Here is a 15,567-nt window from a genome sequence, read left to right on the forward strand (position 1 = left end):
GAGATATGCATTTGCTTGGAAGCAAAGAACTGCAGAATAATATTGGTGTAGATTAAAAAGTCAGGTGACAGTTGCACTGGTAAGCCAGACCTAAAATTCCATGTAGGTTAATAACTGCCCCCCTCCCATCTGTGCTGCTGCGAGAAAAAATGACAAACACCATAAATTATATTGTTATGAAACTCCATTTTACAGCATTACAGTGTCATGTGTGCCCCTGAAAGTTCAAGCTCAGCCAGATGGACAAATAAATAATACTATCACAGCAGCAGGAGGGCCACCACTTTTTCTTGGACACATACAATTTCTGCCCAATCAAAACATGTACTCCTGGTTTCCATCATGTGGGCGGAGCCAAAGCCTCTCTCTAGTGGCACTCACATAATTGTCTGGCAAGCCAGCCCATAAAGATGAGTGTGTGGGGAACAGATCTGCTGCCCCCGGCACTACCACTGCAAAGCACTGTAGAGCGCCTGCAGTGCAACACCCTTTGCCTGCCTTGCCCTCTGTTTATGATCAGGCCTTGCTGGCCTGCTGTTGCTGCCCCAGGTCTTCTGGCCTTGCTGTCCATCAGGCTCCCCCTTCCCTTCCCACATTTCAGTCCACCCCACGTTTCTCACCTTTTTCTCCCACCCACCTCCCCTCGTAAGGACTCACTTAATGGCATTCGCTGAATGATGCCATTGAACAGATCCGCTGTCTTCCCTGCCCCCAAGGCACTAGCACCGCAAAGCAGTGCACACTGCCTGCCTTGCCCCATGTTTCTGCCCAAGGCCCAGGCCCTGCTGTCCTTCAGCCTCCCATCCTGCGTTTCAGACCCCCTGTATTTCCCACTTTTTCCTGCCACCCTCCCTTCCCTCCCAACCCAGGACCCATTTCATAGCTGTCACTGTGTGACAGTGCAGAGGCTCTCTCAGTGGGCGCACCGCTGGCACACTAAAGGCAAGCCCGTCTGCACCTGTTTGTGCCCGGTGCCAAGACCCTTGGTTCTGAAACCCAGACCTCGCCCCGCAACAGGACCCCTGGATCTGCAGCCCGCACCCAGACCTGACAAAGCATGCACTAGTGCTCCCTTGACATGATCAAAAATCTCATACCCAAGGCCTGCAAACCCAACTGCAGCATCACCTCACCCTGACACACCAAAGGACCATTCTTCTCCTGTCAGTGCCACTTCTCTGGCAACGCAGGAACCAATGCAAGCTCCACACAGCTAACGCCCTCCCACAAACCTCAACTCAACTATTCACTACTAACTGCCCTATCCCTCTGCAAATGCAGCATAGAAATCTGGGACACCATCACTGACCTTGCAACCCACATAGGCCCATATTTATACTTTTTGACGCAAAACTGCGCCGCAGCAGTTTTGCATCAAAAATATTAGCGCCGGCTAACACCATTTATTTGCGCCATGCGGGCATCAAATTTATACTTTGACGCATGGCCGCGCAAACCACATGTGTGAGTATTTTTTTTTACTCACACCAGTGCGTCACGTCGTAAAGGAAAACTACGTTAACACGGCGAAAATTACTGTGAGCCGGTTTATGACGCCGGATACGCGCTGTTTTTTGACGCAATTGCATCAAAAAGCGAAGCAAACACTGCAAAATGTGCATAGGAGAGCCAAAATGGATTCCAGATGCTTGCACAGACCCTAGGAAGATGACAACAGACCAGGAACCAGCCAGGAGGACCCACACAAGACCCAGGACAGGGTGAAGAAGAAAAGAAAGTGTTGCTTCAGTGCAGAGGAGCAGGACATTCTGGTGAAAGAGGTGATGGAACACCAGCACCAACTGTTTGTCACCACAAAGTTGCCAATTGGTAGGAGAGAGGCAATATGGCAACAAATTGTTGACAAGATCAACAGTGTGGCAGAAGTTAGGAGAACAGTCATCGAGTGCAAGAAACGCTGGCATGACTGCAAGCGCAGGACCAAGGAAAAGAAGGGCAGGAAGACAGCACTGCAGACTGGAGGTGGGAGTCCAGAACCGCAGGAGGCCCTGGACCACATGGAGGAAATGGTGGCAGCCGTCATCCCTGAGGAGATCATCACAGGAATTCAAGGACAGGACAGCACAGACTACCAGGAGACAACACAGGTGCAGGGTAAGACGCATGGGGAATTAAAATGCACAAATGTTAACTGTAAGCAGGAGGGTGGGCATACCTACTACACAATGCATGTAAGTCATGATGTTCAGGAAGTGGCATGGGTAAAGGGGCACGGAACGGGGGCATGGCCCATTCAGAGTAAACCTGGGGCACAGTACTACACTACACCAACAACCTTTGCATGGAGTTATGCTGCCATGCCAAGGATGATGGAAAGGAAAAGCCAAGCCAGGAGGGTAGGGTACAACGTAAAACTGGCATGCTGTCACACGTAAGCCACTATTCTCCCTACATGAACTAGGGCCCAATTAACAATCTCAGGCCATATCTGGAAGTGGAATTTAACATTGACAACAGTTGCCACTACCACCTCTGCTGTGTGTGCATGTCAAGTAGCTAATGGAGTAACGTCCCCATGGATCTAACACACCCAAATTAGAGGGTTCAGGATGACAACGTTATCAATCCCCTGAAATCAATACAAATGTCCCAGTCCTGTCAAATGTGATTGTCCAGAGTTGCTACAAACATCAGCCTTTGTCATAAACATTCTGAGGTACACAGCACTAATGTCCGACCCATGCTGCATATGTCAGGGTCCACCCTAAGCCTGGATCACAATAGCTTCAATGACACCATGCAACATCCCAAATGTCATACTGCTCAGACAACAGCATTGAGGAGGTGGACATATGTAACTGGCTAGTTCAATACACCTGCACAGTCAGAGGAGGAAATGGAACACTGCTAGGATCATCAGTGCAATCCAATGTAGCACATATTTCCCAACATCAGCAGTACACACTACCAATGCTGACACCCGTATTGTGCAATGCCAATGCAATACATAGTATATGCTAGGTCTCAGCAACATATAGGTGGATGTAAAATATCTGAGACTGGGTCAGTTCCAGAGTGTTAAGTTTAGTCCAAGTGCCATCAAAACACCCACAGTCAGTGAAAGGCCTCACCATGAGAATGGAAGCAGACGGAGGGTTGAGTAGGACAAGAAGGTGGCAATTCACAATCTGGCCAGAACCAACACCTAGAGGATGTGATGCAGACAAGTCCACAAACTGACCACACTACTTGTGACATGCAGGTGGGGCATAGGCCTGGGAGAATGCAAATATGAAAGACAGGAACAATGAACAGGAACCAAGAACACAATGTTAAAATATTTGGAAGGCAGGCATGTCACATTACAAAGCCCACAACACAGACACTCTAATTGTACCGTATCTCATTGCAGAGGACGATGGCTCTCCTGCAGATATGCCTGTCATGGACTTCCCTGTGGACATGGATGATGAGATGACAAACATCAGCTGCCAGACCCTCCAAGATGTCCTTGAAACCCTCCAGAGCCCACCTTCAGTCACAAGGAGGAGCACAGATACAGCAGCCATCACAGAGGACCCACCCATCACCCCGTTTGTACGACCTGCCAGTTCCAACCCAGCTGAGGACTCTGATGACCCTGGCACCAGCTTTGAGAGAACTGTAGTTGGAGTACTGCGAGAGCTGGCCAAGGAGGTGTAGGTAGGGATGCAAACTATGGCAGCCAGCCTAGAGGGGGTGCATTTGTGCATGATGTCGACTGAAGAACAGGCAACAGCTATGCAAGGGCGAACAACAATCATGCAGTAAGTTGATAAAAGGTTGAAGGAAATCAGCACCGCTGTAATAGAGTTGACCCAACACCTACAACAACAATCCTGTCAACTCGTGCACAAATGCAATATTGAACCCCTCAGGGCAGACCTGGCTGCCTACCACCGTGATGTGGCTGCTATTCTTCAGAACCAGCAGCTCCTCCTTGCTGCAGTACTGCCCTTAAGAGCCACACAGTTGGTAGCTACCGGGATGTCTGACTCCACGTCTTCAAACACTGAGGTGTGTGTTGCCCCTTCACAACCACCACCACCAAGGGCAGAGGAGATAACACACACATCAGAAGATGAAGACGTGGATCAGATCACCTTCACCCGTAAGAGTACCCGGCAGCACTAGTCCCTGCCACAAGGCCACCTATTACCAAGGTCCTGTGCTTTGTAACATGCCAGTCTTGCAACAACTGTACTCAAGCACTGTTCTTCAAACCACTGTTTATCTTGTCACCCTGCCCTGTGAATGTCTCTCACTAACTGATTGGCAAATCCAGTCCCTCTGCATGGTCTGACACTTCACCCCAGCATGTCCAATGGCATGTCCTTTTGCACTTATGTAGCATCACCATGGAAGATGTCACACTAATGGACTCACAATCATGGACAATGTACATATAGCACTACAGCACTTTTAAATAAATAGCACTTACACAACAAATTTGTCTCTGTGTAATGTGACACATCAATCGTGATGGCCATCAGTGATGTTAACCTGAGGTCAATGAGCATTGATTGTCTAGACACCTGACCTGAACGATTCTTGGCTGATAACTATGCACAGTGGCCTGGAGTGTACCATCATCTGCCCTCCCTGAGGGTTATTTCATAGCAAAATAGAAACTACGCACCAAAATGCTGTGTTGTACAGAATAACACCTCCTCAAGGGATGTCTAAGCCAGAAAAAAGTCCCTTTGATTGTTACTGAAAGTCAAAACTTACGTGTGTGACATAGGGGGTCATTATGACCCTGGCAGAAGGCGGAGAAGCAGCGGTAAGACCGCCAACAGACTGGCGGTCTTTTTTTTTGTATTATGGCCGCCATGGTCATCCGCCTGTTCTCCGTTCCGCCCGCTGGACTGGAGACCAGGGTCTCCAGCCTGGCAGCCGTCACTATACCGCCGGCGGTATTTTGACCCGGCTTACCGCCGTTGATTTCCTGCGGTTGGAACCGCCATGAAATCCATGGCGGTAAGCACTATGAGTGCCAGGGAATTCATTCCCTGGCACTGATAGGGGTCTCCCCTATCCCCACCCCGGCTCCCTCCCCTACACCCCCCACCACCCCTGCCACCCCCCAAAGGTGGCAGGGCCCCCCTCCCCACCCCGACCCCCAACATCACAGAAACTCACACACACACGGCACGCACGCAGGCACCACACACTCGCACACACACCGACATACATGCCTACATCCAACACACAGTCAGACACGCACACCCACATATAAACATACACGCACACATCCATACAGACATACCCACAGACATACACGCACTCATTCCCAAAACACGCAACACCCTCGGAAGCACTCACACACCCCCTCTACATACACAGACGCACACCCCCATGCACCCACACAACACACAAAACCCCCCCACCCCCCTCCCCTAACGGACGATCGACTTACCTGTTCCGTCGATCCTCTGGGAGGGGACGGGAGCCATGGGGGCAGCTCCGCCGACACCACACCGTCAACAGAACACTGCCACAGCGAATCACAGGACGTGATTCGCTGGGCCGTGTTCTGTTGGCGTGGCGGTGGCGGTGGAGGTGGAGCAACCTCCACTTCCCCGCCTCGCACCTGTATGGCTGTTGGCGGCTCTCTGTCCGTAAAAGGACGGAGAGCTGCCAACGGTCATAGTAGGCAGAGCGGCAAACCGCCACCACTGGCGGTCTTCCGCACGGCGGTCCCTCGGCGGTCTTGTATAAAGACCGCCGAGGTTGTAATGATCACCATAGTAGCCAGATTTTACCTAACACGCACCAAACAGCATGAAGGGATATGTATGAGTTACCATACAAATAAGTAACCGTGCTGAACATTGTAACAAATGATAGGTGTGAGTTATGTTTACCATAGTACATGAGAGCATACTGCCAATCACCTTATAAGGATTTGCTGGGACATCAGGCTGCAGTCAGACTTTGCACAGTGTCCCCAATACCAAATGTGGTAGCAATGTATGCGACCTTGAAAACATACAGCACTAAATAACCACACTTTGGGATCCATAGTAACCGTAAGTGGTGGGTGCAATGGAAGGCCGAATCTTAGCTATGTAGCTTTGGTGTAGCTGCCAATGTAACAACTCAGTTGGGATATGGTTGGAGCATGGGACACAAAAGCAAATGCCAAAGAGACACTGTTCACTCATGGCAAGGCCCTCATCTACAAGCATGTGACACATACTGTAAAGAGTTACCTAGATATTTATTAAACAGTAAAAACAGAAGCTAAACCCAGGGGAAACACCTAACCTAACCTATTCTACTCTAACTACACATTACCCACAACTGTCCCTAACTAACCTAAGCTAAACTTACTCATCACATTTAACAAAATGATCTAAACATTAACCCCCCACCCCTCTTATGAGACGGGTCAAATGGAGGACAACAGATACTAACCTAAACACATACTATCTTATACTAAACAAAGATATATTTTTTATACATTTATTTATTTATTTTTTATATATTTTTTTATTTTTTCATTTTTTAAAACACCAAAACCCCAACATTGTCCCCACCCACCTACACACTAATATAAAACAGTAAAAAAAGTATGAAACCCCCACCCCCCACCCACTACCCCTAACTAAACTAACAGCCTATACCAACCTAACACTAAGCCCCCTAAACCCACTAAATTCAAGAACCAGGAAAGAGGAGGGAGGGGAGGGAATCATGTCAGAGTCAAAGCCTACAAGTTGGCCCTCCTCAGGGTCTTTTTTAATGGCATGCACCCTCCGGTTGACTTGTGCCACCTCCTGCTGCAGTCTGGTCATTTTCCTTAGGACACAGTCCAATTTCCTTTGCATCTGAGCAAAAGCTGCAGGATCTATGGCTGCAGCAGGGGTGGTCTGGGTGCCAGTCGATGACGTATGGGCCCTTGTCGGTGCCATGTCCATAGGCTGAGGTGCAGGTGGTGCTGTGACTGGTCCTGGAGTTGTTGCTGTAGATGGTCCAGCAAAGGTCCCAGCTGCTGTTGGGGCCACCTGGGTGGTAGTGGTGGTGCTGTATGGTGGTGGCTGTGGTGGACACGAAAGGGCCCTGTGTGCAAATGCCCTCCACACTCCGGAGGCTCTCTCATGGCGATATCGTCTTGCCATGTTGCGGTACCCAGACTCCACATCCAGAATGTGGCGGTAACGCATTGCCCTGCGTTGAAACTCTCGAAGCTGGATGGGAGTCAAATTGTCTGCTGTTAAGACAAATAGAAAACCAAACATTAGGCACTGTATTGCGTGAAATGGCTCTAAAAGTAAATCAGCCAACACATCTAATGTACCTGTAACAGCCCATATCATCATGCAGATCACTGATGGTCCCTGAGTAAGTACATGGCAAGCCAGCCTACAAATATTCTTTCATCAAATAGCACATTCAAACCCTACAAGATGGGTAACAACTGGAATGACTTTGGCATCATAGTTCTGCCAGTTGTCAGCTACAAATCATGCTGCATATCCTCCACCAGTGACAGGCCAACATATTTCTATGTTCTGGATGGCAATCTAGGGCCACAAGATCTGCAAGTTTTAAATGGACTTGCCAGTATAGAATGCATGTGCCTATCATGAGTGGGTATCCTAGGTTTGGACAAGTGAATTACTGATTTGCATGTCTGTGTACCAAACTTGGATCATCAGTCCTAGGTACACTATTCACAACCCTACGCCTGTGTCTGGGGAGTTGGGGGGGTGGACATGCAACTAATCATTTCTAACAACAAGGACACCCAGGAAGCTTTGGAAAGCTGTACATGGGTTTGGCCAACACACCACAGGTAAGGAGGAAGTCCAAATAGGATACACCCAAACCTTGGACAATCCCATCAACACTTATCTTTGGAAATGCAGACCATTGTCTACATCATTCCCTACCAGTAAGTCATGACTTACAACAAACAGATAGATGCAAGCACACTTCTGGTCATGAGCTGCATGGACACCTAGGCCATTGTACTCAAGTGCCTCATACTCATAGCACAACATGTGGAGCTACATGCTGCTAGGAAGTTAAACATGCAGTCCAACATGTTCATTAGTGATTATGGAAGCTGAAGTCTGTGGGTAAGACTTTGGCATCTCTATTATGTGAAAATCAGGGTCTGACTTGCTGACTAATTAACTAATATGGTACCCTGCTACATTTTCGGATTTCAAGTTTTATCCTCATAACTGAATCCTTTTCACATTTCCTTGCCTACAGGACTGACTTAGGATCCGAAAATATGCCAAAAGGATAAGGATAGCCCAACTCAAAGATGGTGATATAATGATACGCCACTCAAGGAACAAAACAGATGATTGACCAGCGCATCACACCTTGCTATGTGTCAAACACACAGGAGTCAATCACACATCATCAGCAAACACAACACAGAACAGAAATATTAACACTTACTGGAGATGTCTGGGTCCGCAAATCGAGCCACCTCTCCAATGGTATAGGGTTCAGATCCACCTGTAAGGCATGGAAGGGAGAAATGTGCTCAATGTCTGTGCACTGTACCACACTTCGAAATACAAATACTATGTGTAATATTAACTCAGAAAGTAAAGCCTCTCAGACATGATGATACTGCATCCTACATACCACTGCAAACATGTACAGACCGGGGGACTCCAGTGAGTGATACACACATATCCGCACACATGCAGTGGCCCTAATTATCATGTGTTGGCAAACATGCTCCTTCATTGGTGAGCAGACAAAATCATGGAGTGTATTCCTCTCATCATGTGTATCCATGAGAGAAATCCAAAGCCACTATCCATGAGGACTGCAATACCAGTCACCCAGACATTGTGACTAAGACCAATTTTAGACACACAGGTACAATGTACAGAGGGCAAGGGACAGTTGTCAGCCCTCAATTTGTATAATTTTCTTCTTTTTATGTGCCACAGCTATGGTGAGTTGCACCAACCACAGAGATATGAACCCGTGTGCATACCTTTTGTCAGCCATCCCAATTGAAAAGTGGCACTACAAACTCAAAATATCAGTCTAAGATGTTACCTGAGGTAAGCTATTACTTGTTACGTATGTGTCAGAATCCAGTTCAGACATGTATCCGAAAACAATTGAGGGACACAATATTTAAGAAAAAAATCTGGATTTCCAATATATGTTTCCTGATACACTCACCGACCACATATGTTTAAGCCACATTGCCATCATCAAATGACGTGAAGCCAGCGCTAATCTTGAGGCTCCTGTTGTGTTTAGAAAGTTAGTCTATATGTTGCGTCAACAAATGACGGTAATGTGTGGCAAAGATGTATACCTCACTGGCAACTGTGACTCATATCTATACTTAATTTGCACCACATTTGTGTTGCTGTTTGACACAAAGGTGGCGCAAACTTCCAAAATACAATTGTGTTTTGTAAGTTTGCTCCGCTCTTGCTTCAAAACATGTCGCAATTGTGGTGCTAACAAAGTAGAAATATGGCCCTGTATGTTTCACTAGCATTCCACATGTTCAAAAACATTGCCGGCAGGATATGAACAATTCCGATTCTGTCACTACCGAGCATTTAAACGTACACATCATTCTGATTTGTACTCACCAACAGGGCCACCAATTACAATCCCCAGGTGGTCCAGCAGATCTTGCTCCCTGGCAACAAGGTCAGCCCAGCGGTGCTTCAGCTGGTGGTCATTTCACGGTGTGTTGTATATTCTCTGCAGACGGTACAACACCTTTGCCCACCAGAGCCTCCTTGCCTCTGTGTGATAGCCTTGGATCACACGACCACCTGCCTCTATCATCAGGGGTAGGAAGTGGCACACCAGTCAAATGAGCCCACCCAGCTCCTCCTCTCCCATCCTGCCAAGACGAGGCCTACCTAACATTCTTGTACCAAAAATTAAGAGGGGATAAAGGGGAACAAAGGAGAATAGAGGGAAAGTAGGACAGGAAAATGAAAAAAAAACTACAAACACAGCCCAACTAAACCCAAACTACCACTACCCACAACAGACTCCCAACACAACAAAGACAAATGTTGACAACACAACTGACCACAAAAACACTCAGACAGGATACCAAAGACAGTTATTATACACAAAAAGACAATTTAAAGACCACACAGGAGACAAAATCACAAAATGCACAAAGAGACAGGTCACACAGTCACACAGTCAGGAAATATCACAGACTGCAAAGTGAAAGTTCACCCACTGTACCAATTCTGTTAACAGGATATCCTAGTACATCACTTCCTGCCTCAAATGTGGTGTGTTTTTATTGTTAAGTGTCAAAATATAATGCTGCTTACAGTCTGTGCGTCGTTTTGTTGTATGCACATGATAAGAAACAACCCTGCATCCATATTGGTAAATATGTGTTATACTTAACCAATTTCTGGGGGGACAGTGTGGGAATTACCGCTCAGGGCCAATGGATGTTTCAGGGCATTGTGCGTCATATTTCGATGCATATGCGTAATTTTTAGATGCATATGCATCATTTGTTACGCATATGCATCAACATTTCTGTCATTAACAGGGTTTGGGTCATTTCTCCTTTTGAATGGGACATGACAGTTGTGAAAATACAGAGACAGGCTGATTGCATCCACATTGGGCATTACGGTGTATGGGCACATATGACAGATCATACTACTGCGGATCATGATTCTCTGCTTGGTGTACTGGATTTTCATGCATCACTGACGCAATACATGGCCAAACATTTGGGATACAATGATGTATTACCCAGTTTGGGCATGTTTTGCATCAAGAGAGGATAGCAAGGCGACGCAACTCACTAAAATAACTCAAAGCCTATGGGTCAATGTGTGAATTGGCTACTACTATTGTTGGTGACTCACTGTGTGAACATCACAAGATGCATTTTTGCTAATCTGCTGGCATGCATGTGGAGTCAACGTGCCCAACCCTCAGATGCAAGTCAGTGTGGAAATGAGAGAGAACATGTGTTTGTCATACAAATAGCAAGAACTGCTGTGTGCACTTCCTAGCTTTTTTGGAACATATACACCACCAATGACAAAGCATGCACTGGATAGATAGCAGACGGGTGTTCATGTCAATGTTCCAAAACTTAGCCATCACATGTCCTGGGATGTTGGATACTTCTTCTTAGGATATTGTTTGTTAAACCACCATGAGTCAGGCATGGGATCATACAATGTGGGTACCGTGTTTGTGACACGTATTCACTTCTATAATACACAATTGTAATGTTACGCCACAGTTGGAGTCATATAAATGAGCCATGTCTCTCCTGTGGCAGTGGAGGACCAGCAGACCAAGCAGCACGTGTTCACATATTTCCAGTGGTAAAATGCACAAAGTTGTCTGATTCATGTGTGTGGGCCAATGTTTAGCCTGTATAATTATTGGGGTCTATGTTGTCACAGTTATGTGCAGGTCTAGTCATGAGTCTGTGGAGCTATTTCCTGTATTTACACAGTATCCTTCCCAGATCAATAGAAGGAAAGCCAATGGGGATTTGAGAACACACATGGGGATGGTCAAACCCTGTCACTGCAGATGTGTTATGAGACTGTCAACAGGGCAACCTTGGTTTGCTGACAAAGTTGTTAGGGGCATATTTATACTCCGTTTGCGCCGAATTAGCGTCGTTTTTTTCGACGCAAATTTGGCGCAAAACTAACGCCATATTTATACTTTGGTGTTAGACGCGTCTAGCGCCAAAGTATGAGTAAAGAGCGTAATTTTTTTGCGTAAACGCCTTCCTTGCGTTAATGAGATGCAAGGAAGGCGTTCCCGTCTAAAAAAATGACGGCGACGCAAATGCGTCGTATTTATACTCCCGGGCAAAAATCACGCCCGGGAGTGGTCGGGTCAAAAAACCCCGCATTTGCGCCACTTTTTAACGCCTGGGTCAGGGTAGGCGTTAAGGGGCCTGTGGGCTCAAAATGAGCCCACAGGTGCCCTCCCATGCCCCCAGGGACCCCCCCTGCCACCCTTGCCCACCCCAGGAGGACACCCAAGGCTGGAGGGACCCACCCCAGGGACATTCAGGTAAGTTCAGGTAAGTATACATTTTTTTAAAAAAATATTTTTTTAGGCATAGGGGGGCCTGATTTGTGCCCCCCTACATGCCACAATGCCCAATGACCATGCCCAGGGGACATAAGTCCCCTGGGCATGGCCATTGGGCAAGGGGGCATGACTCCTGTCTTTACTAAGACAGGAGTCATGTAAATGGCGTCTGGGCGTCGTTTCAAATGGCGCAAATCGGGTTAAGACTATTTTTTAGCATCAACCTGACTTGCGCCATTTTAAGACGCCCTAACGCCATTTTTCCCAACGCCGGCGCTGCCTGGTGTACGTGTTTTTTTTCCACGCACACCAGGCAGCGCCGGTCTGCTTGCGCCGGCTAACGCCATTCAATAAATACGGCGCCCGCATGGCGCTTCAGAATGGCGTTAGCCGGCGCAAATTTTTTTTACGCTAAACTGCGTTAGCGCAGTTTAGCGTCAAAAAGTATAAATACGGGCCTTAATGTCTCTGGAATCTTATACCGCAGGTTTCCAGACAACATTTGTACACAGGTTGGCCTTTAAAATTCCCACAGCATCTGGGAACATCAGTGCCTCTGTGCTGATCACTCTCACAGCTATTCACCACAAAAGCCCCATCAATATGTTGGGAGCAATGTGAATCAGCATGTGGACTGTCAGGGTCCTAACATGTATAGACATTTCATGCACAATATCTGACGTTGTTTTTGTGCTGGAGGCACCATACCCAATCCATGCATACAGCCATGGGACACTTGCACAATTTGTCACTTATGAATACATGAGACCCAGACAAGGGATAGGCCATGATTCGGCTTTTGGAGACAAGTTCCCCCCATGGTGTAATAAATAAACTGATTCTGCCACACAATGTATTTGAGTATGCATTGTAGACCCACCTGACACAATACCCCAGGAGGATTATGAGGATTTGGATGGCAACTATGATACAAATGTGGGCCCAAGGAACCTTTAGGCTAACGCTAAGACAGGAGACAGTCAGGCTCACAGGATGCAGGGTCAATCAGGTTCCAAACATTTCACAAGGTAAATACACAGTGGTCAGACCGAGAGTGGTCAAAGGAGGAACAAGACAGTGGAAATGGAAAAGTGTGTTTGTCCTGTGTGTGGGAAAGTAACACATTAACCAAAGGGCTGTGTTACACAGCTATTTTTATACTGGAAGGCATAACAGTGTTATGGATGAAATGGCAGCTTCTATGCTGTTCCAATCAGCTGCAAGGGCAGTGCATGTTCAAATGGCTGGTGTCCATGGATGCGCTCACAGGTGTGTGCAGCATCAGTCTCTCACAAGTCCTGTAGGTGAGATTCAAGTTCAAATGGCCATCAGTACCTTTCACATGGAAAGCAATGTACAGGTGATAACAGGGTTTAGAGACTACAAGTCAGTGCATCATTTAACCTGACGTCCATGCAGACAGAAGTACAATGACTATGGCATACCACACTAAAGTGGATAGCACACTGGATTTACATTGTGAGTCTGGGAGTGTGTAGAGGAGGGAGTATCTGGGGACACATATTGCCATTCCAGGAACCTCTGACAAAGGGTGGGGTGAGACTGGGACCATGTGTGTGTCAGGACTTAGGATATGGGCTGCCATGTGCAGGGGATGTCATGTGAGCAATGCTAGTCATACCTGGGGCACTTGTGCTATTACTTTGCTGCTTATATGGAAATGTAGGCACACATAGTCCTTGCAAAGATAGGTGATGTAACAGTTACTGCTGTCAAGGGTCTGGTCATACATTCCTGTTACTAATGCAATAGCACATCCACTGCCTCATGTGTGATGCATTTTTTTTCTATTATTGACTGATGGTGTCTTAGTTGTGTGCCATAGGTTGCAATGAACCATGTTGCCAACATGTATGTGTGAAATAGGTGTGGTCTTCTGCTATTGCACTTCAAATGTGTCATGTACAGGATATATGTCATTTACAGTATGAGTTAATGTGGCTGTACATTCATACGCATCTAACTAGTTTAACAATGTTATGGGTCCTAATCAGTATTTCAGCAATGCTCCATGAGGCTACACTCTGAAGCAGATAGTTAGAGATAGTGTTATGCAAAAATAATTATCCAGACCATGATATGGTGATTAGCATAGGTGTTTATTTACATATGGTACGACAGTGGTGATGGGTGAGTTGGGTTAAAATATATTTTGGGCAATGTGTTGTCTCCGACGCAATCCTGCAGCTGTGTTTGAATGGTCCCCCTCATGTTGATGGGCAGCATCCTCTTCTTCCTCCTCCTCAGGCATTTCTGGGTTGGGTTTATATAGGGGAATGTTCCTCCTTACACATGTGTTGTGCAGGATGGCACAGGTCAAAATTATTTTGCACACTATTTCAGGTGAGTATAGGAGGCTGCCTCCGGTGATGTCAAGGCACCTGATTCTTGACTTCAGGATGCCAAAGGTCCTCTCGACTATGGTGCGTGTCCTCCTATGTGCCTCATTATAGGCACGCTCTGCTGCAGTGCTTGGGTTGGCAAATGGGGTCATAATCCATGGCTGGATCCCATACCACTGATCAGCTGAAAGAGAAAATGAGTGAGAACATGTTGATGTAGCTTGCCCCATACATATCACCTTGCATAGCAGTAGTTCTCTTGTGTTGTCTGTGACTCATTGGTGTTTGTGTTATTGTGTGGATTCCTAGGCTTCTAGGATGTACCATCCGCATTGGGTTGTTTCCTTCTCTGAACTGGTGTTTGTCTGTTGACCGGATGTCAGCAGTACTTTTGTAGAGTTGCAGTACAGTGTGTACTCCCTTGCATTGTGACTTGTGAAACAGGTGTCCCTGTGTCTTAACTGGGGGTGAGATGATAGTTACATACACAGAATCAATTAGACAGTGGTGGTAACACGGTTGCATCTATGTACCCTGGACATCCCATACAATTTGACATATGCAATAGATTAATTTAAGAATCAGTGAGACCTTTAGATTTTGCAAGGGGACAATGTGCAAAACATCTCCGTACGTTGTGAGCACTGCCATGTTAACAATTGACTATGCACTAATTTCACATGTGTGACAAGTTCACTGCAGACCCATTTCTCTGCCCTTGCCAAGTCGACTCAGGTTCTTACGTGTTCCTATACCACTGAACATGTTCAGGTTCCGATGGCTAATTTGGTTGTGAGGTTGTCATTTAGAGTTTCAGAAGGTCCATATGGCAGTACATCTGCTGTGTGTGTGTTAATTTGTCGCAATGCGTATGTGTAGGAATGTGCACTTTCAATATTGTCCCATCAATATGTGTTGTTTGCACAGTCCACTTGCTTCTTGGTAGTGGGCAATGTGAGAGCAGAAGTGATGTCATATAGAGGTATGGCCTCAATGATTGCACATGACCTTCATTGTAGTCATCATCATGCTATGTGTGTCATGGTGTTTGACCTGCAGCAAAAAACATTACACACCCCTTACACAGTACGTATTGTTTGAAGGGTGTTAGATTGAGTGTTATTGATGTGATATTGAAAGTTTA

The sequence above is a fragment of the Pleurodeles waltl genome, chromosome 11 (genome assembly GCF_031143425.1).
Source record: "Pleurodeles waltl isolate 20211129_DDA chromosome 11, aPleWal1.hap1.20221129, whole genome shotgun sequence".
Taxonomy (NCBI): Eukaryota; Metazoa; Chordata; class Amphibia; order Caudata; family Salamandridae; genus Pleurodeles; species Pleurodeles waltl.